The sequence below is a fragment of the Cetorhinus maximus genome, chromosome 2 (genome assembly GCF_964194155.1).
Source record: "Cetorhinus maximus chromosome 2, sCetMax3.hap1.1, whole genome shotgun sequence".
Taxonomy (NCBI): Eukaryota; Metazoa; Chordata; class Chondrichthyes; order Lamniformes; family Cetorhinidae; genus Cetorhinus; species Cetorhinus maximus.
The window spans coordinates 207,941,635-207,958,584 of NC_135880.1; the positions used below are offsets into that span (position 1 = coordinate 207,941,635).

Sequence of the window (16,950 nt, forward strand, 5' to 3'; positions counted from 1 at the left end):
TAAAGGAAGAAAAGCTACAGGTTTAAAGCAAGAGGCCAGAAGGTCCAAAGAAATGGCCGGAGGTCTGTAACTTTTTGCTATGGGCATGTGAAGCAGTGGTGCACTGTGGACGGCTGAGTCAGTGGGAGAGAGTGGATGAAGAAAGTTTGAATGCACATGGTGACCCAGGGGAGAGGAACATTAGAGGGAGAGTTCGAAACTCTGGACCCTTATGGAAGGCGTCTGAGAAAAAGTGTCGGTTTGGGAGAAGATTCCAAAGCGAGTTCTTGGAGAGTGGAGATTGAACCCTGGGATGAAAGATGGAGTTTAGTGAGACTGGTTGGCTCACAGAGTGACAAGCGTCTGTGGGGAGTTGATGAGAGATCCATAGCATCTGGTTGAAGTGGCTTCTGTCACTTGGTTTCAGAGTGTGTTGTATCTGACCAGAGGCCATCTAGTGGTTTACATGGACTGTGTACTTACTGTTAACATTAGAGTATAAGATAGTTTTCGTTACTTGTGTTATCCTTACAAATCTGTATATATCTGTAAAGGCATAATTGTGGGTGAAGGAGTATTCTAATATAGTTCATGTTTTCCTGTTTAATAAATATTTTATTCTTTTGTTAGAAGTTCATCAGCTTATTCCAGTGGTTCTGTCAGTAGCCACTCTCCACATATCTAAACAAAAAATAAAAGTTAGGATCTCTCAAGCCGGGTTCCAACTTGGGATCAGGCTTGTCCAGTGGTAACCTCAGCTGGGATCATAACAAACACAGAGTCCTTATTTAAAGTTATGAATATGACATGCCTTTACTGGGCATAACATATTCAACTCAACTACAATTTAACATTTTAACTGCTCTCTGGCTAAAGACACTTCTGAATTTCTTATGAATTCTGAATTTATTAGTAACGCATATAGAATACCACTATTTTCAGGTTCCTGTCTAAACCACACATCATCCTGACTTGGAACTATATTGCTGTTCCTTCACTGTTGCTGGGTCAAAGCCCTGGAACTCTCTTCCTAACAGCACTGTGGGTGTACCTGCACCAGATGGACCTCAGCGGTTCGAGGAGGCGGCTCACCTTCTCAAGGCCAATTAGGAATGATCAGCAAATGGGGGCCTTGCCAGTGATGCCCACATCCTACATAAGAATAAAAAAGAGCCTTGATGAGTTACTGCAGTGCATCTTATATATGGTACACACTGCTGCTCCCGTGTGCCAGTGGTGCAGGGAATAAATGTTTAAGGTGGTGCATGTGAAGCAGTGGCGTATTGCTGATGGCTGAGTCAGTGAGAGGGAGTGCGAGGAAGAAAGTTTGAATGTACATGGTGACCCAGAGGAGAGGAATATCGCAAGGAGAGTTCGAAACCCTGGACCCTTGCGGAAGGCGTCCGAGAGAAAGCATCAGTTTGGGAGAAAATTCCAAAGCGAGTTCTTGGAGAGTAGAGATTAGAAATCCTCGTGTGAAAGACAGAGTTCAGTGAGACTGGTTGGCTCACAGTGTGACAAGCATCTGTGGGGAGTTGATGAGAGATCCATAGCATCTGTTTGAAATGGCATCTATCACTTGGTTTCAGATTGTGATGTGTCTGACCACAGGACGCCTATTGGGTGCTAATCAAGCGGGCTGCTTTGTCCTAAATGGTGTCAAGCCTCTTAAGTGTGTTGAAGCTGCACTCATCCAGGCAAGTGGAGATTATTCTATCACACTCTTGATTTGTGTCTTATAAATGCTGGATGGGCTTTTGGGAGTCAGGAGGTGAGTTATTCGCCACACCATTCCCAACCTCTGACCTGCTCTTTTAGCCACAGTATTTATATGGCTGGCCCAGTTAAGTTTCTGGTCAATGGTAACCTTCAGGATGTTGATATTGGGTGATTCAGTGATGGTAATGTCATTGAACATTAAGGGGAAATGGCCAGATTCTCCGTTGTTGGACATATGAACATATGGAATAGGAGAAGAAGTAGGCCACTTGAGCCTGCTCCACCATTCAATAGGATCATGGCTGATATGTTTGTGTTTGACTTCCAGATCCCATCTATCCTTGATAACCTTTGATTCCCTTGCCTAACAAGAATCTATCTACCTCAGCCTGAAAAGTATTCAATGACCCCAACTACACCACCTTCTGAGGCAGAGTTCCAAAGTCACACAACCCCTTGAGAGAAAACAAAATTCTCTTCATCTCTGTCCTAAAAGGGTGACCCCTAATTTTAAAACACTGCCCCCTAGTTCTGGACTCATCCACAAGAGGAAACATTCTTTCAACATCCACCCTGTCAAAGCCGTTCAGGATCTTATATACTTCAATCAAATCAACCCTCACTCTTCCAAACTCCAGTCGAAACAAGCCCAGTCTGTCCAATATATCCTCATTGGACAACAAGCTCATTCCAGATATCAATCTAGTAAACCTCCTCTGAACTAACTCCAAAGCATTTACATCCTTCCTTAAATAAGGAGACCAGAACTGCGCACAATATTTGAGATGTGGTCTCACCAATGCCCTGTATAACTGAAGCATAACATCTTTACTTTAATATACAATTCCTTTTGTATCAAAGAATAGCATTCCATTAGCCTTCTTGATTATGAGCTGAACCTGCATACTAACTTTGGTCATTGCCTGGCACTTAAGTGGCACAAATGCTACTTGCCACTGATCAGTTGGTGCATGTGGGCACTTGCTACTGCAATATCTGAGAAATTCTGAATGGAATTGAATGATGATGAATGAGACCACTGCAACCTCCATGATGATGAGAAGGTCATTGATGAAGCAGCTGAAGATGGTTGGGTCCGGGATGTTGTCCTGAGGAATACATGTAGCAATGTCCTGGGACTAAGCCTATTAGCATCCAAGATACACAAGTATTTTCATTAATGCTCCAGCCAGTGGCTAGTTTTCCCCTGATTCCTACTGACTTCAATTTTACCGGATTCCTTAGTGCCACAAAAGGTCAAAGGTTGCTTGGATGTCAAGAGCAGCCTCCCTCACTCTGGAATTAAGCTCTTCTGTCCATTTTTGGACAAAGGCTGTAATGATGGTTGGTTTTGAATCCAAAGGGAATTCCATGAAGGAGAGGAGCAAAAGGTTCACCGAAGAAACGCAAATAACAGAACCTAATTGTTTTACTTGTGATTTAAAAGTGAGACATCCTGTTTTTGTCAAGACCTGGTTAATGCAGACATCACAGTCTGAAAAAAGGAAAGAACCACAAGAGGGCAGTCAGACCACATGCTTTCAGTGCTTTGGAAAGAAAGACAAGCTGCTGTTTGTCTCTTGGTGCACATTCCAACCGATCATCATTTATGTCAACAGACAAAATGTATAGTTGGTAAATTGCACCTCATTTATTAAGACATGCGTGAATAGGCTTGCCTGAGTGGCCTTGCATTTGTTACAAATGTTCGTCTGCTGAACGAAAATGAATCTTTGCTGAGAGGACAAGAGTCACTTGATGTTCTCACCGCGTTGAAAATGGGAGACAAAAACACAGGAAGTGGACTGAATCCTGGCTGACAGTGATAAGTGTATTAGGCAATTCTAATTTTTTTTTCTCTTTTTTTAACACAGGATGAATACCACTGAAACCCCAGACAGATAGAAGATCCAGCACAAGCTTGGTGCAACCACGGCAGAGACAGATTGCCTCTCCTCCTGCTCACTGGCATATATTAATCCTGTGACTGTGATAGATGGTACTAATGAAGGCCACAGAGAGCAGTTTGCACAGTAAGTTGAAACCTATTGGTTCTCAGGTAAAACAACATTATCACACAAATCGAGTTCTAATATTGTGCAGAAGGTGCCTATTATTTACTGACTATCCTCAAAATTCTCTTCTTGGTGGAAATTGTTGTCCTTTTTAAATGTAATCTCAGCGTAAAAGACTTAGGAAAATGCATAACAGTAAGGCAAGCTTGTACATGCTGCTGCTAGATGGCATTAGGAATTTCAATCTCTTGCTTTCGTTCTTAAATTTAATGTGCTTTTTTCAAGGAATTATTGACTCAATGTAGTCACTCCATTTAAAATAAATTGAAGAAGTTGCCTGTAAATAAAGGAAATGTCCCTCGTTGTACTAGCAGAAAGTATAATTGTCACAAAGATTTTAATGACATGGTATTGTAAGAGATGGAACTTTTCTGATGGATCAATGAGTAAATGCATCACATTGGACAGTACCTAAGCCAAAGAAACGACAAGGTTGTTTGAGGCGAGAGAACTGGCGTCAAGTAGTGGGTGATGGGGGAGGGTGGGGAGCGGGGAGGTATCACATCTCTTCCATGTTAGGATCGAGGCTTGGATACCCATTCTGGTATGAGGAAACTCCTGCTGATCCATACAATGGCCTTGATTGTGCATCACCACCCCCCCACCCCCCCACCACCAATCCCAGAGCGGCAGGAGAGGGTCAGAGGTTAAAAATTTGGAATTAAGCAACCCAACCCCACTTCCAGTCAGTACATTATTTGTGGTGGCAATTCAAACCTCGGATGAGGTTAAGAGCCTATTTACCTTGTTGGGTCTCAGCCCACCTCCCCCATTAATATTGGAACCAATGGCTTTCGCTAGCCCTGGGAAACCTGGCCAGCAGCTGTTATATTTATATCAGGTTCCCAACTGCACCTTGGGGACCTGTTTTAAATATGACAATAAAATATCCTTCCTCTCCAAGACATGTTAGCTGCTGCTGTAACTGGGTTACCCACGTAAAGGGTTGGGGACACAGTCCATATTTTTTTAGGGTTTAACCACGCTGCTTCCCCAGCCTCCTCCTGCCCACAATGGTTAATGAAGTTAATAGCAACCCGAATATGTCTGAAACATTTCTATTCTACTGAATACTGTGAGATACAACTGTAGGCTTCAGGTATCTGTCAGGCCACGGATTAAGTGACAATTCCTTTCTATGTCAAAATGTTTGGGATTGACATTTGTAAGCTCTTGATTAAGTTTAATTTCCTCCTTCATGATGGAAGCCTTTTCTTCTAGGAGATGAAAATGTTAAAGATGAGAGATTTCTTTCAGGAGTGGCTACTTTCATTTGACAGAAGTCTGAGTCCTGAGATGTGGAAGATGGTGCTATTTGTGCTCCTTGCCTAACTTATCTTGAACCTCTTGTCTTCCTGCCTCCCAGCTGGACAAGTGTGGTGTGGCCTTGTGTTCGGTCTGTCATGAAGGCTTCGAAGCAACAGAAGAGAAAGACACTGGTAAGACGCAATATGGCCAAATAGACCAACAGGTGAAAACAAAATAAATCAGCATCAAGCATTCCATTGGGAGGCCACATACTTGACTAGCTGACTCATCACCAATTTCGGAAAGATTGGTTAGGAGGAAGACTCCTGTCCACCATTACCACCAGAATCCCAGTGAATATAAGTACTGATGACATTTAACGATATGATGCACTTTCCTAACAAGCTGGAGGTTGTGGCAATAGCAATTAATTCCTATTTTATTCAAATGTCTGTCCGTGCCTGACACAGCCTCAGATAGCAAATTAAGCGTTACGTGCAGATGCACAACCAACCAATTTGGTGGCATATTCTGCTTTAAAAGTGGAAGCAGCGAAAGATTTAAGAGGGTCCACTGCTCACCTTCTAGAGTGCTCAGCCTCCCCACAATATAGTTGGACATCTCCATTTTGTATGGTTTGTGGGGCACCGAACACAGCAGAGTGAGAGGGAAGACTTTTAAAGCAGCAAGTAAAACAATGCAATAACATTACTCTTTCTACAGAAACAAATCAGGACAGGGCAATAATTGGCTACCATTAGGTACAGCTAAGTCACAATAGGGAATTGCAGTTTACAGGAATATATTTTTGTACAGCTGCAGAATAATCTATTAAGCACAACACTTCTGATGGTTACTATGCAGTCATAAGGAAAGAGGAGACAGGGAGTAATAATCCTGGAAACTAATGGGGCTAAGATGTTGGAAGGAGAGAGGGAGAAAGAGAAACAGAGAAGGAGCAAAATTGGACATTGGTGAGGGAACAGAACAGGTGTAATGGCATTTATTCTCCAGTAAAGGACACATCTGATATCTTAAACAAAAACAGAATTACCTGGAAAAACTCAGCAGGTCTGGCAGCATCGGTGGAGAAGAAAAGAGTTGACGTTTCGAGTTCAACATGACCCTTCAACAGAACAAGTTGGACTCGAAACGTCAACTCTTTTCTTCTCCACCGATGCTGCCAGACCTGCTGAGTTTTTCCAGGTAATTCTGTTTTTGTTTTGGATTTCCAGCATCCGCAGTAGCTTTTTGTTTTTACATCTGATATCTTGTTCTGTTGTACTCAACTGAGCTGAATATCAGACAAAGCATATAACAGGCAGCCAATAAAATACTGGCTGTTTTGTGTCTCCACCCACCCACGCCCAATTTCACTGCTTTTGTCTCTCTCTCTCTCCCCCCATTTCCAAAAAATATATATTTGTTGATCAAAAACTAACACTGCTGCCTACCATGTAGCTGGTGCTCAAAGAATTCTCACCTCTCTTTAAGGTTTTATGAAACCTAGATGGCTGGTAGTATATAAAAAAAGCCACATCAATTGTCAGCTTCTGTGTATTAGTGTCAGTTCTGTTACTTGGTCAATCAGTGAGGATCCAACTCCCCTTTGCAATGGATTAGATTGAAAAGCTTTTCCTCCTCTAACATTTGGATGTAGGACATAAGGTCGTGTTATGTCTTGCCCCTGTCTGATGTTCTGTCTACCTTGGTGATCAGCTATACTAAAACATTACATAGGAGCAAAGTCTTCTCTAATGACTCCAGAAAACTTCAAATGATACCAGTTTAAAATGACTGCTGAAGATGTCAGTGGGTAAATGCTTAACATACCTGAAGGACATTCTTTAAAACTTTAATGGAGATGTTAATCTATTTAGAATGAATACTTGTCCACTAATAACAACAATCAATATTGATAAAGCTTTTCAGTATAACCTTGTTTTGTTTTGCACTGTTCACTCCTGATATTTCAAAATTGTTCAGGCGCTAAAGGAATTTGAATTGTCCAATAATAATGCTGCAATGAGGCCCACGAATTATGGAGGAATGCTGCTGCTGTTGTAGGGGTTTAACCATAGAGATGAGAATGCACCTGAGCATAGCTCTCCATCCGGTTGACAAATATTTATCAGGTGCCCCTTTAGTTGATCGACTAAGCCCACAAGTAACTCCACCCACCACTGAAGACCCTCCTCCCACTTCAAATCCTGGGTTACACCATGCAAGTGCTTTGCGACATTGTGTGTTAAACAATGGTGTGCATATCTTATCAACGAAAGCCCAACACCTTTTACTCTCCCCCTGTCACCCACCAGGTTCCCCCCATCTACCTTCACCTACACTACATTATCCGTCATCTCCCTCATGTTCACCTTGCACCCACGCCCCCCCCACCGTTACCCTTGACCCCATAACACTTGATGCCTTTATCCCTGCTCTCCCCCGTTACCCTAACTGTCCAAGTGCAGGTGCCCATTCTGACTCTGATCCCTTCCATCCTGCATCATTCCTCCCCGGACACGGTTAACCTGACTTTTTAGGACCGCCCCCATGAAATCCTGCAGTAAACAACCCTGACCCTGCCACTCCTACCCTTCCAGATCCAACTTGTCCCTGTCACCGTCACCATGCCCCCTGCCTTCCAGTACTTCTTAACCCTCAGGACACAAACCTCGGCATTCATGGCCCCACCTATTAGAGGCTTCCATCTGCCACCTTCAGTACCCAGAAAGCCACTCACCCAACCAAAGACATGACCAACACCCGCTTGAGTGGATCAGCCTCTCTTGGCCCTGGACAGCCTGTACTATTCTTCTCCGGACATCCTGCGCCATCCCTCACGGACAGCCTGCACTATCCCTCCCTGGACATCCTGTGCCAACCCTCCCCAGGCCGCCTGCACTCTCCATCCCCTGACATCTTGCCCTATCCTTCCCTCATTTTCCCAGCCTCCGCTCCACCCTCCCCCGCTATGCCTACTTTCCTTTGATCATCCTCCACTGCTACCACCTGGTCTCAAGCAAAGGCTGGCAGTTACAGAGCCTCCCCACAGAGGACAACGCAGAGGCAACTCATTATTAATCATGGAGGAAGTCTACCTCGCCAGGTGCACACCAGTTCCATACTGTCGTAAAAGTGAACGTTCTAACTTCTCGCTGGCGGGGAGCATAATTTGGCAGGGTAACTTAACTCCAGCAAGGCGGCCTTTTAATAAATATGCATGGCATGCTAATGCATACAAAAGGGCTTCCAGCCATTGTTCATTGGGAAGCTTGACTCACCTTTTAACGCATCTTTAAAGCCCCAAGAACAGAATTCCAAAAGTTCATCCTGATTTTGGGAGACTGATTTTTGGCCTCGTGCCAAATTGAGTTTCCCCCACTCACCATGCTTCCCGCTGCTAATGGGACAGGGAGGATCCACCCAACATTCGCTTAAAATGACTGTTGCTGATGTTAGTTAGTAAATGACTAATACTGTTTCTCTCCCTCTTCAGCAGAGAGGTTAGCTTGTGTCAAACGAATGTTTGTCCACCAATATCAAGCGCATTAGTTACTGACCTATAACGTTTCCAAACACAACTGAGAAACCTGAGACTATTCCGGAGGCAGCTCTGCTACCATGAGAATCGGTAGTTTAATGGCCATGGGGGAGTAAAGCCATTTAATCGAAATTTGCTTCATTCCAGCCAGGTCTGGAGCAGCAGTGAAGTTTGAGCTGAAGGCCACCTCCTCTTAATGGAGGCAGGGATGGCCGGAGTGGGAGAGGGAAGAGGAGCTCCACAGGGCCCAGATGGGGTTGGCTCCAAACGTGCCATGATGGAACATCGAGGTATCCGGATAATGATGGCAGATAAGTGGTTGTGTGTTATGTATATGATGGCAAGGACCAAAAGTGTCTCAAGGATTTTGGAGGGCAGCTCAATAGTGTCTGAGGGAGGGTGCCCAGACTCCGGTCCGGGCAGTGTGTATACATGCACATGGATATCTGAATGAGAGGAGCTCTCATCTGTGGTCCTCGAGTCTGGGCATCATGCTGGGTGTGTGTGTGTCAAGGTGGCTCCCAGCAGTGGACCGATGCTAGATACAGGCCCTCCCATTGGCTGAATTTTGTCAGGGGCAGAGGGCAAGTTTCAAACAATGAGATGACCACATTGGTCATTGTGATGTGTTCACAGAGAACATCAGGCAACCCTGATGATGGCTTTTGCTGGCCATGGTGCCACTGAGGAGGAACTGGTGCAGGGTGGCCCAGCACCAGGAACAACGGCCAGAGCAGCAAGGGGTGGCGGCTGCAGAGGCTGCTCAGAAAGCATTCTCAGAGGGAGCCTAATCGGGTCACCAGTACCTGCTGGGTGGCCAGATTTGTACAAACCTCAACTTCAACAGTGATGCCTCCTACACAGTTCAGAGTCCTTATACCTCACACAACACATGATGCGAGACAATAAATGGTGATTGATTAGGCCCACATCACCCGTGGGTGTTTGGGAATGAAATGCAATGTCCTTAAATGCACGTGATTATTTCAGCAACTAGCAGCATGTTGAGAATACAACAAGCAAAAACACGGTGCAATTATACATATATTTACAATTGCGATAGATATTAACAGCTATGCCACCTTTGTGCCCTAAATCTTTCTTGAAATTTTATTTCCTATTACTACACCTAAGTGCAGCCCTGGTGTCCACAGCTGAGGTGGAGGTAGCTTGATGACTGCTGTGCTCTGTTGACTGGAATGACTTGGGTGTGCGTGTTCTGCTCACCAGAGGCCTAGAGGGCCCCAGCCTGCTAAGGGTCTCCCGCACAGGTGCAAGTGCAACCTCCTCAGCCTGACCTGCTGGAGGCGATGGGGTCACTAGCCTTGGGTTGTCTGGCTGGCGTGCCTTCTCCCACTGGGTGCCCAATGGCACATCCCTGACTCTTTGAGGATAAGGGGCACCTCGAGGGAGGTCGAGGTGCCCCGTCCCCCTCTCGCCTAGCCACTGCTGCATTGCACCCATGGCTGGAGCAACGGAATGCAGGTCCGTGCATATATCCGGCAGCCACTGTGCATTCTGCTGGACCTGGATCTCCAAGGTGGCCGCCACCCTTACCATGGAGGCAGCCAAGCACTCACACGCCAGACCCACAACATCACACAGAATGTGGATGGACTCCTCCTGCCTTTGGCCCAGCCCACACATGGCCTCTGTCATCTGTGCCTGATGTGCCCCCGCCTGTCTCTGCATCTCCAGCAGGTCTCTTAGGGCCGAGTCCAGAGGCTCGACATCTGCATAGGGCTCATCAGGGGCCTGGTCTCCAGCTGTCCTCCTAGTGTCAGAGGCCTCAGTTGTCACTGCTTCCACTGGCTGTGAACCCGTGTCAGTGATGTGCTCACCAGATAGTGACCCCAAGCCTACTCTAGAACCTGACCCACCGAGGTGAAGGTCTGCGCTGGTGGCGGATGCAGGTATAAGCCATGATTGTGAATCCTCTGATGATCCTGAGGCATCCTCCTCAGAGGTGGGTTTGGGGCAGGGGCTGTGGCTGGTCTGGGTTGTTGGCCTCCCCCATTTCTTTCTGATGCCTGGAATGGAGAGAATAAAGATTTAGTGATTGATAAAGCAGGTTCCTTAATCAAATGCATCTCTCACGCAGTGGGTGCCGCTGACAACTGCAGACAAGAGGCATCCTCACTGGCTTCCTGGGGGAGTCCTATCTGGCCCTCAGTACAGGTACGGTCCTGCTCCTCCCAGCTTTGTAGCCATCTCCTCAAAAGGGCTGAGGACTCTGATGTCCGGAATTCCACCTCTAGTCTGGGAATGCTCACACATGCCGTGGACATTCTTCTCCTGCAGAAAGGCAGAAGGATAGATTGTCATGCCAATGGTTGCATGAGCAGTTCTGGAGCATGTATGCCTATGGCAGCTGCTGAGCCCTCCCCAGTAAGTGATTAAGACAGAGGATGTTGTGATATGAGGTTGAAAGCATGAGGTGTCTGGCACACATTCAGTTCAGATGTCCCATCTGCTGGTGAGTGTTGCAAGCCAAACTCCTGTGTGACATCCCTGTGCACTCACACACTTAGACTGCCTGATGCCCTTATGAGTGTAAGTTTGCAGTGAGTAGACGTATACTTACCCTGGTAAAGTGCAGCAGATTCACCTTCTCCCTACATTGCTGGGCATCTCTGCACTGCAGCCCATTGACACTAACCTCCACTTCAACCTCCATCCAGGCTGCCGTGGTCAGATGGGAGGGCATCCTGCTGCCATCCCTGGGAAACAGCACCTCCGGTCTTTGTTGGAGGCCTGGAGGAGAATCTCCAGGAAAACTTCAATGGACCATGGGGCCGCACATTGCTTTCTTCTCTGGGATATTACGGACATCCAGACTGAAGGTCCTGGCCTGCAGTGAGTGAATGGCTGTCCGGGTGCCCTTTAACAAGGGCGCCCGCACCTTTGAACCCGCAAGGTAACGGCGGGAATGGCAGCTTCCTGCCCCCCTCCGGCCGTGTGATTCGTTTTTCTCCACATGGATGCATAGTTAATGAGCTGACCAGTGCAAGATTGCGCATGGTCAACCATCCTTCCCCCCCCAGCAGGACTCACTCCTAATTCTGCACCCACCACCGAATGTAAACTTCAGAACGGAAGATTCTGTCCATTTTTTCTGCAGTTATCAAGGCGGATTTTCCTCTATTAGTATTGTGACATAATGAAACACCAAGATGGAACACAAGGGGGAAGTTAGGTGAGGAAGTGTGGCACACCTGTAATGGAGCCTACTGACTTTCTGTTATATCGCCCACCCAAACACCATGAGTGGAAAAATCCACTCCAATTTAGTTCAATCTTCTGTTCTGACCAATTCTCCTCCTTCCCAGAACCACAATAGAGGTTCCCTTGTTTTCACCTCCTGCCCCACCATTCAATAGACCATGCTCCATAATTTCCAGCACCTCCGGTACAATGTTACCACCAAACAGATCCTTCCCTCCATTTTTAACATTCCGAAGGGGTCGTTCCCTCCATGCCACTCTGGTGTACTCAATACCACCCCCCCACCCTCCACCCCCGGGGGCCACACGCCCAACACCATCTCCTCCCCACAGCACCTTCCTGTGCAAGCTCAGGAGATACAGCACCTCCCTTTTACCTCCTCCTTTCCCACCGTCCAGGACCCCAAACACTCTGCCCATGCGAAATACTGATTTACTTCCATTTCTATCAATTTGATATTCTGTAGTTGATGCTCATGATGCGACATCCTCTACATTGATGAGACCAAATGAAGACTGGGTGATTATGTTGCAGCAAACATCTGTTCAGTCTGCAGGTGTGATTCCTAACTTCCAGCTACCTGTCATTTTAATTCTCTGCTCCACTCCCACTCTGACTTCTGGGTCCTTGGCCTCTGACACTTTTCGAATGGAGTGCAATGCAAGTTTGAGGTACCGCGCTTCATCTTTCGAATAGGCACCTCACAGCCTTCTGGACTGAGTTCAACAATTTCAGATCATAATCATTGCTCCTGTTATTGTGGATGGCAGCTGTTGGTAACGTTTCTGCTATTCACATTTACACCACCTCTAGATCCATCTTTAGTTTCTTTTTCTTGTTCTGTTACCATCTCCTTTTGCCTTACATCATCATCCCTTTTGTTATTTACCTTCTCCTGCCTCCCACCCTATCACAGACCTTCCCTTTCGTTCTTCCCCCCACATCCGCTTCCCCGACCTTTCCGACCGTTGCCCCTGTACTTGCTTAAAACCCATTGCACCTCGAACATTTTCCAGTTCTGATGAAAGGTCATTAACCTGAAACAAGGTTTGCTTCTCTCCCCACAGATGCTGCCCAGCTGCTGAGTATTTCCAGTATTTTCTGTTTTTATTTCTGATTTCCAGCATTGACAAGGATTTTGCTTTAGAATTTCAATATTATTCTTCAGTGAATGGCTCTATAACTGAACTGGCATTCGGAGACATCAGCAGACGATTGATGAGACTCTTTTTTAACTACCAGTCATCTAGTTTTCTGTAACATTAGCCATTTGTTAACACAGCTACTGTAATTCATAGACTCACATACACAATCAGTCAGGCTATTGCTCAAAACATAGGGTACTTGCTCACATCCTTACAGTAAACACAGTTAGGGATGTCTAGGTGCTGTAATTTAGATGCTGTGAACTTTGTCTCAGAGTAATCTAGTACTTTGTGAGTGTAACATCCACCATGAGATATGAGTTGCTGGCAGCAAGTTCAGGGATGCAATTCAACTGAGTGGTTCCGATGACGACATCATCATCAAACACAAGAGTAAAGTGATTTATTAATGTCATCCGCCCCTCAGACTTAATCAACCTTAAGCTCAATGCTTTCCAGCGATCCTGTATATCATAGGCACAACTGTTGTGAGGCTCTGCTTCCAGCAGGCAATCTCTCTTGTGGCTTGTGTGGGCCTGTAAATCAGGGCTGCAGTGGGTGGAGCCTGGCAGAGTTCCATAAATATCCCAAACATGAATTTTTATTTACGACTGCACAGAAAGCATGTTGAGCAGAATTTTTGCAGGGGCCTAAGTAAAAAGGTAACAAATCTGATTGAGTGTGAGATAGGGCAGAATGCTGCTTTTAAGCAGAAGGGGGAGAATGCATTATTTTCCCTAATTAATGATCTGTTGACAAAAACTCATTCTATGACTGCACCTCTCAGAACCACACATTCCTGCACTGTCATTAATTATGGAGGAAAGGCAGACTTACTCCCGATTCATGTAAAATCAATGCAGGAATGTCACTCCCTCATAAGAAGGTAAATGATATTATCTGATGGCCAGAGAAACCGCATTTGAAGCATTTTTGGCAGCAAATTATCAAATGTAAGTTGCTCTTCTGCTGGTTCCCTCCCCTCCCATCCTAAAGGTACCAAAATATCCAGCAGTCCTTGGGCAGCTTATCCGAATCACTATTCTTCATAGGGAGCCTGCACAATTAGTATGAGTGGGTTAGTTAGTCATGGCAAGCATATAGCTGAGTTTAATTCTAACACCTAGAGCACTCTTAGCAGAGGCTACTGGATAATGATCAGGAATACCTGATGGATACCCTCTGAAATCCAGGGGTATTGAGATTAGTTAGGTCCCCTGCAGCCACCTCATCTGAGCTAAAAGTAAATTGTTTCGTCTTTTGTCTTGAGTTTGGGGTCTAGATGCCTAGTTTCTTTAGAGTTTGGCAGTTACCCTAAGAATGCTACCATAGACTGTTATTTTGTAGAAACCATTCTTATTTATTTACAGATCTATAGACATCTCAGTACTCTACACAAGGCTGTATTTCTCCATCTGTATGTCTCCATCTGGATCTAAATAGTATGTCCAAGGTTCCATTGGCTTCCTTCCTAATGATATCAAGGCTCTTCAGTTCCGTCTGATATTTCCCTGGTTTGTCTCAATTCTATAAGATCTCAGCTGTGAAGCTCTCTCTATTACAATTCCTTCTCTCTGTTGATCTCATTCCACACTCTCTCCTCGGGCTGTAGCACTTTCAAGTCTCCGGCCCTGTGGTTGAAGTTGAAATTAGGAGCTTGACTGTCTCTTTGTTGCTCCTCACGTTTCCTAACTTTCTCACAATCATCTGAGGTAACGTTACGTTGTCAGTTTTGTTGTAGAGCTGGAAGCTGTGTTCACAGCGGTCTTCCAATCAATAGTTCAGATGGCGAGAACCCATTTATTAGCAGTGAGTTTCTATTGTTAAGAAGGGCTAAGTTAATATCTTCATCTTTTTTTAACAAATCCTTGATTGTTCCAACTGCTCTCCCTGCTTCTCTATTCGACTGAGGGCATCTAGGTGAACTAGTCATGTGTATGAAAGCATATTCCTGCACAAAGCTTTAGAACAGCTCGTTAACAAACTGAGATCTGTTGTCTGACACCACATCATCCGGGAAGCCATGTGTCATGAAGATCCTTCTTAGTGATGTAATGCCTGCCTTTGTCATGGTGTTATGCAGTCTACTTACTTTAAACAATCTGGACCGGTGATCAATAACGATGATGAAAACTTTGTCTTTAAACTCAAATAAATTCATTCCCAGGTGCTGCCATGGCCTCAAAGGAAAACAGGAGGGTGCCAGTGGTTCACTCTGCTGCTGGCTATTCACATATAAGGCAATTCGTGAGTGACTGATGCCTGGCCACCAGGCTGACTGCTGGGCTCTTGCTCAGCGTTTCACTATTCCCAAGTGACCTTGATGGATTTTCTGGAGAATATCGAGTCAAAGTGATATAGGGATGAATAGTCTTTCATTGAAAACTAAGAAATCATCCATGATTGTGAGATGATTTCTCTGCTCGAAGTATTGGCAAAGTATTGGATTGTTAAGGGTATAATCCAGCCATCCAATCTGGTAACACTCTTTTATCTTATTGCACCCATTAATCTGTTGTCGTGCTTGCTTAATTTCTTGTAATCTCTTCTCAATAGCTGGAAAGTGTTTAGTAATAAGTGAAGCCAATGCTTCCACTTCCTCAATAGAATTTAAATCTTCCAGCCTGACTCGTTGAACTGGTATTCTTGATAATGCATCTGTTGTCGTCTGGTACTTCCTTTGAATGCACTCAGTAACTGAATTGTATCTCGTCAGCCTCAGTCTAAAACATTGACTTCTAGGTGGCATTTTTGCAATTAGGTTAAGAAGATCTACCAAATGTTTGTGATTGGTTTCAATTTTAAACCTTAATCCCGTGACATAATCAGAGACCTTCTCTCAGGCCCACGTGGCTGCGAATACTTCCTTCTCAATGGCTGCATACCTCTTCTCTGTTGTGTGAGAGATCTTGAGCCATAATAAACTGGTCTTCTTTGTCCATCTTTTTAAACTTGAAGCAGCACTGCACCCAAGTGTCTGCTGCTAGAATTGTTAGCAACTCTGGATCATAGTGCATGAGAAATTCTGGTGAAAGTAGGAGATTTTTGATCTTATCAAAAGCATTTTGCTGGCCCAAATTCCAACACACCTGTTGACCTTGTCTCAACAGCTTTCTTAACGGCTCTTTTATTTCCACCAAGTTTGGTAGGGACTTGATTAAACATCCCAAGGAATCTTTGTAATTCTGTGATGTTTTTAGGCTGTGAGTACTATTGAATAACCTTGGTTTTCGGTGGGTTGGCTGTAATTCCTGAAGCCTTGCACAATGTGGCCTAAGAATTTTATCATAGGTTTTGCGAATTCACATTTGTCATTTAATGTCAAACCTGATTCTTGTAAGGCTTTGAGGACTGTTCTCACTTGATAGTCATGTTCTTCCCTCGATGAGCCGAGTACAAGAATGTTGTCCATATGGCACATTACTTCTTCTATGCCTTCCGGACATTGTTCTTTGGAATATTTCAGGTGCAGAAGCAATTCCAAATGGTAACCTGTTAAAACAATAATAAATGAGTGATAAAAGCAGTCAACAATCTGGATTCTTTGTCCAGAGGCAACTGCTAAAAGCCACTCTTAGCATCCAATTTTGTGATGAGGATGCTTTTTTGCTTAGATGGTGAAACTTTCATCCATTGATGGATTGGGTGGATCTCACACTCTACTGACTTGTTTAATTAAGTCAAGATTCTATTTGAACCATTAGGCTTTGGTACTGTGACCATTCCAGAACACCATTTTGTAGGTATGCTTCCCGGAGAGATTACCCCTTGCTATAAAATGTGTTCAATCTTGCTTTCGACTTTGCCTAAGAGTGGGTAAGGGCATCTGCCCATAAGGTTACATGACATTGTATTTTCAGCTTTCTTATGCCTGAAAATAGGGATAGAGATACACTTCTACCACACTAGAGTGCTTGTCAGCAATGTCATCAACCTTGTAAATCACCCTCAACCATAAGCACATGTTTCAATTCAATAATGATGACTCCTGGTTCTGCCTAACTATAGGGGTTCA

General features: G+C 44.9%; 1 long non-coding RNA gene across 2 annotated transcripts in view; it reads left to right on the top strand.

Annotated features, from left to right (window-relative positions):
• Positions 1–3,268: 3,268 nt before the first annotated feature.
• The window catches only part of LOC144669558 (uncharacterized), a 58,703-nt gene continuing 45,021 nt past the window's right edge, over positions 3,269–16,950 (top strand). Inside the window, exons 1-3 of one of the 2 annotated variants that reach the window (XR_013573688.1) lie at positions 3,269–3,333; positions 3,573–3,731; positions 4,995–5,997. This is a non-coding gene — a long non-coding RNA (uncharacterized LOC144669558). Of the gene's footprint in view, positions 3,334–3,572; positions 3,732–4,994; positions 5,998–16,950 lie in introns of those variants that run through there. The other variant, XR_013573689.1, reaches the window with a different exon arrangement.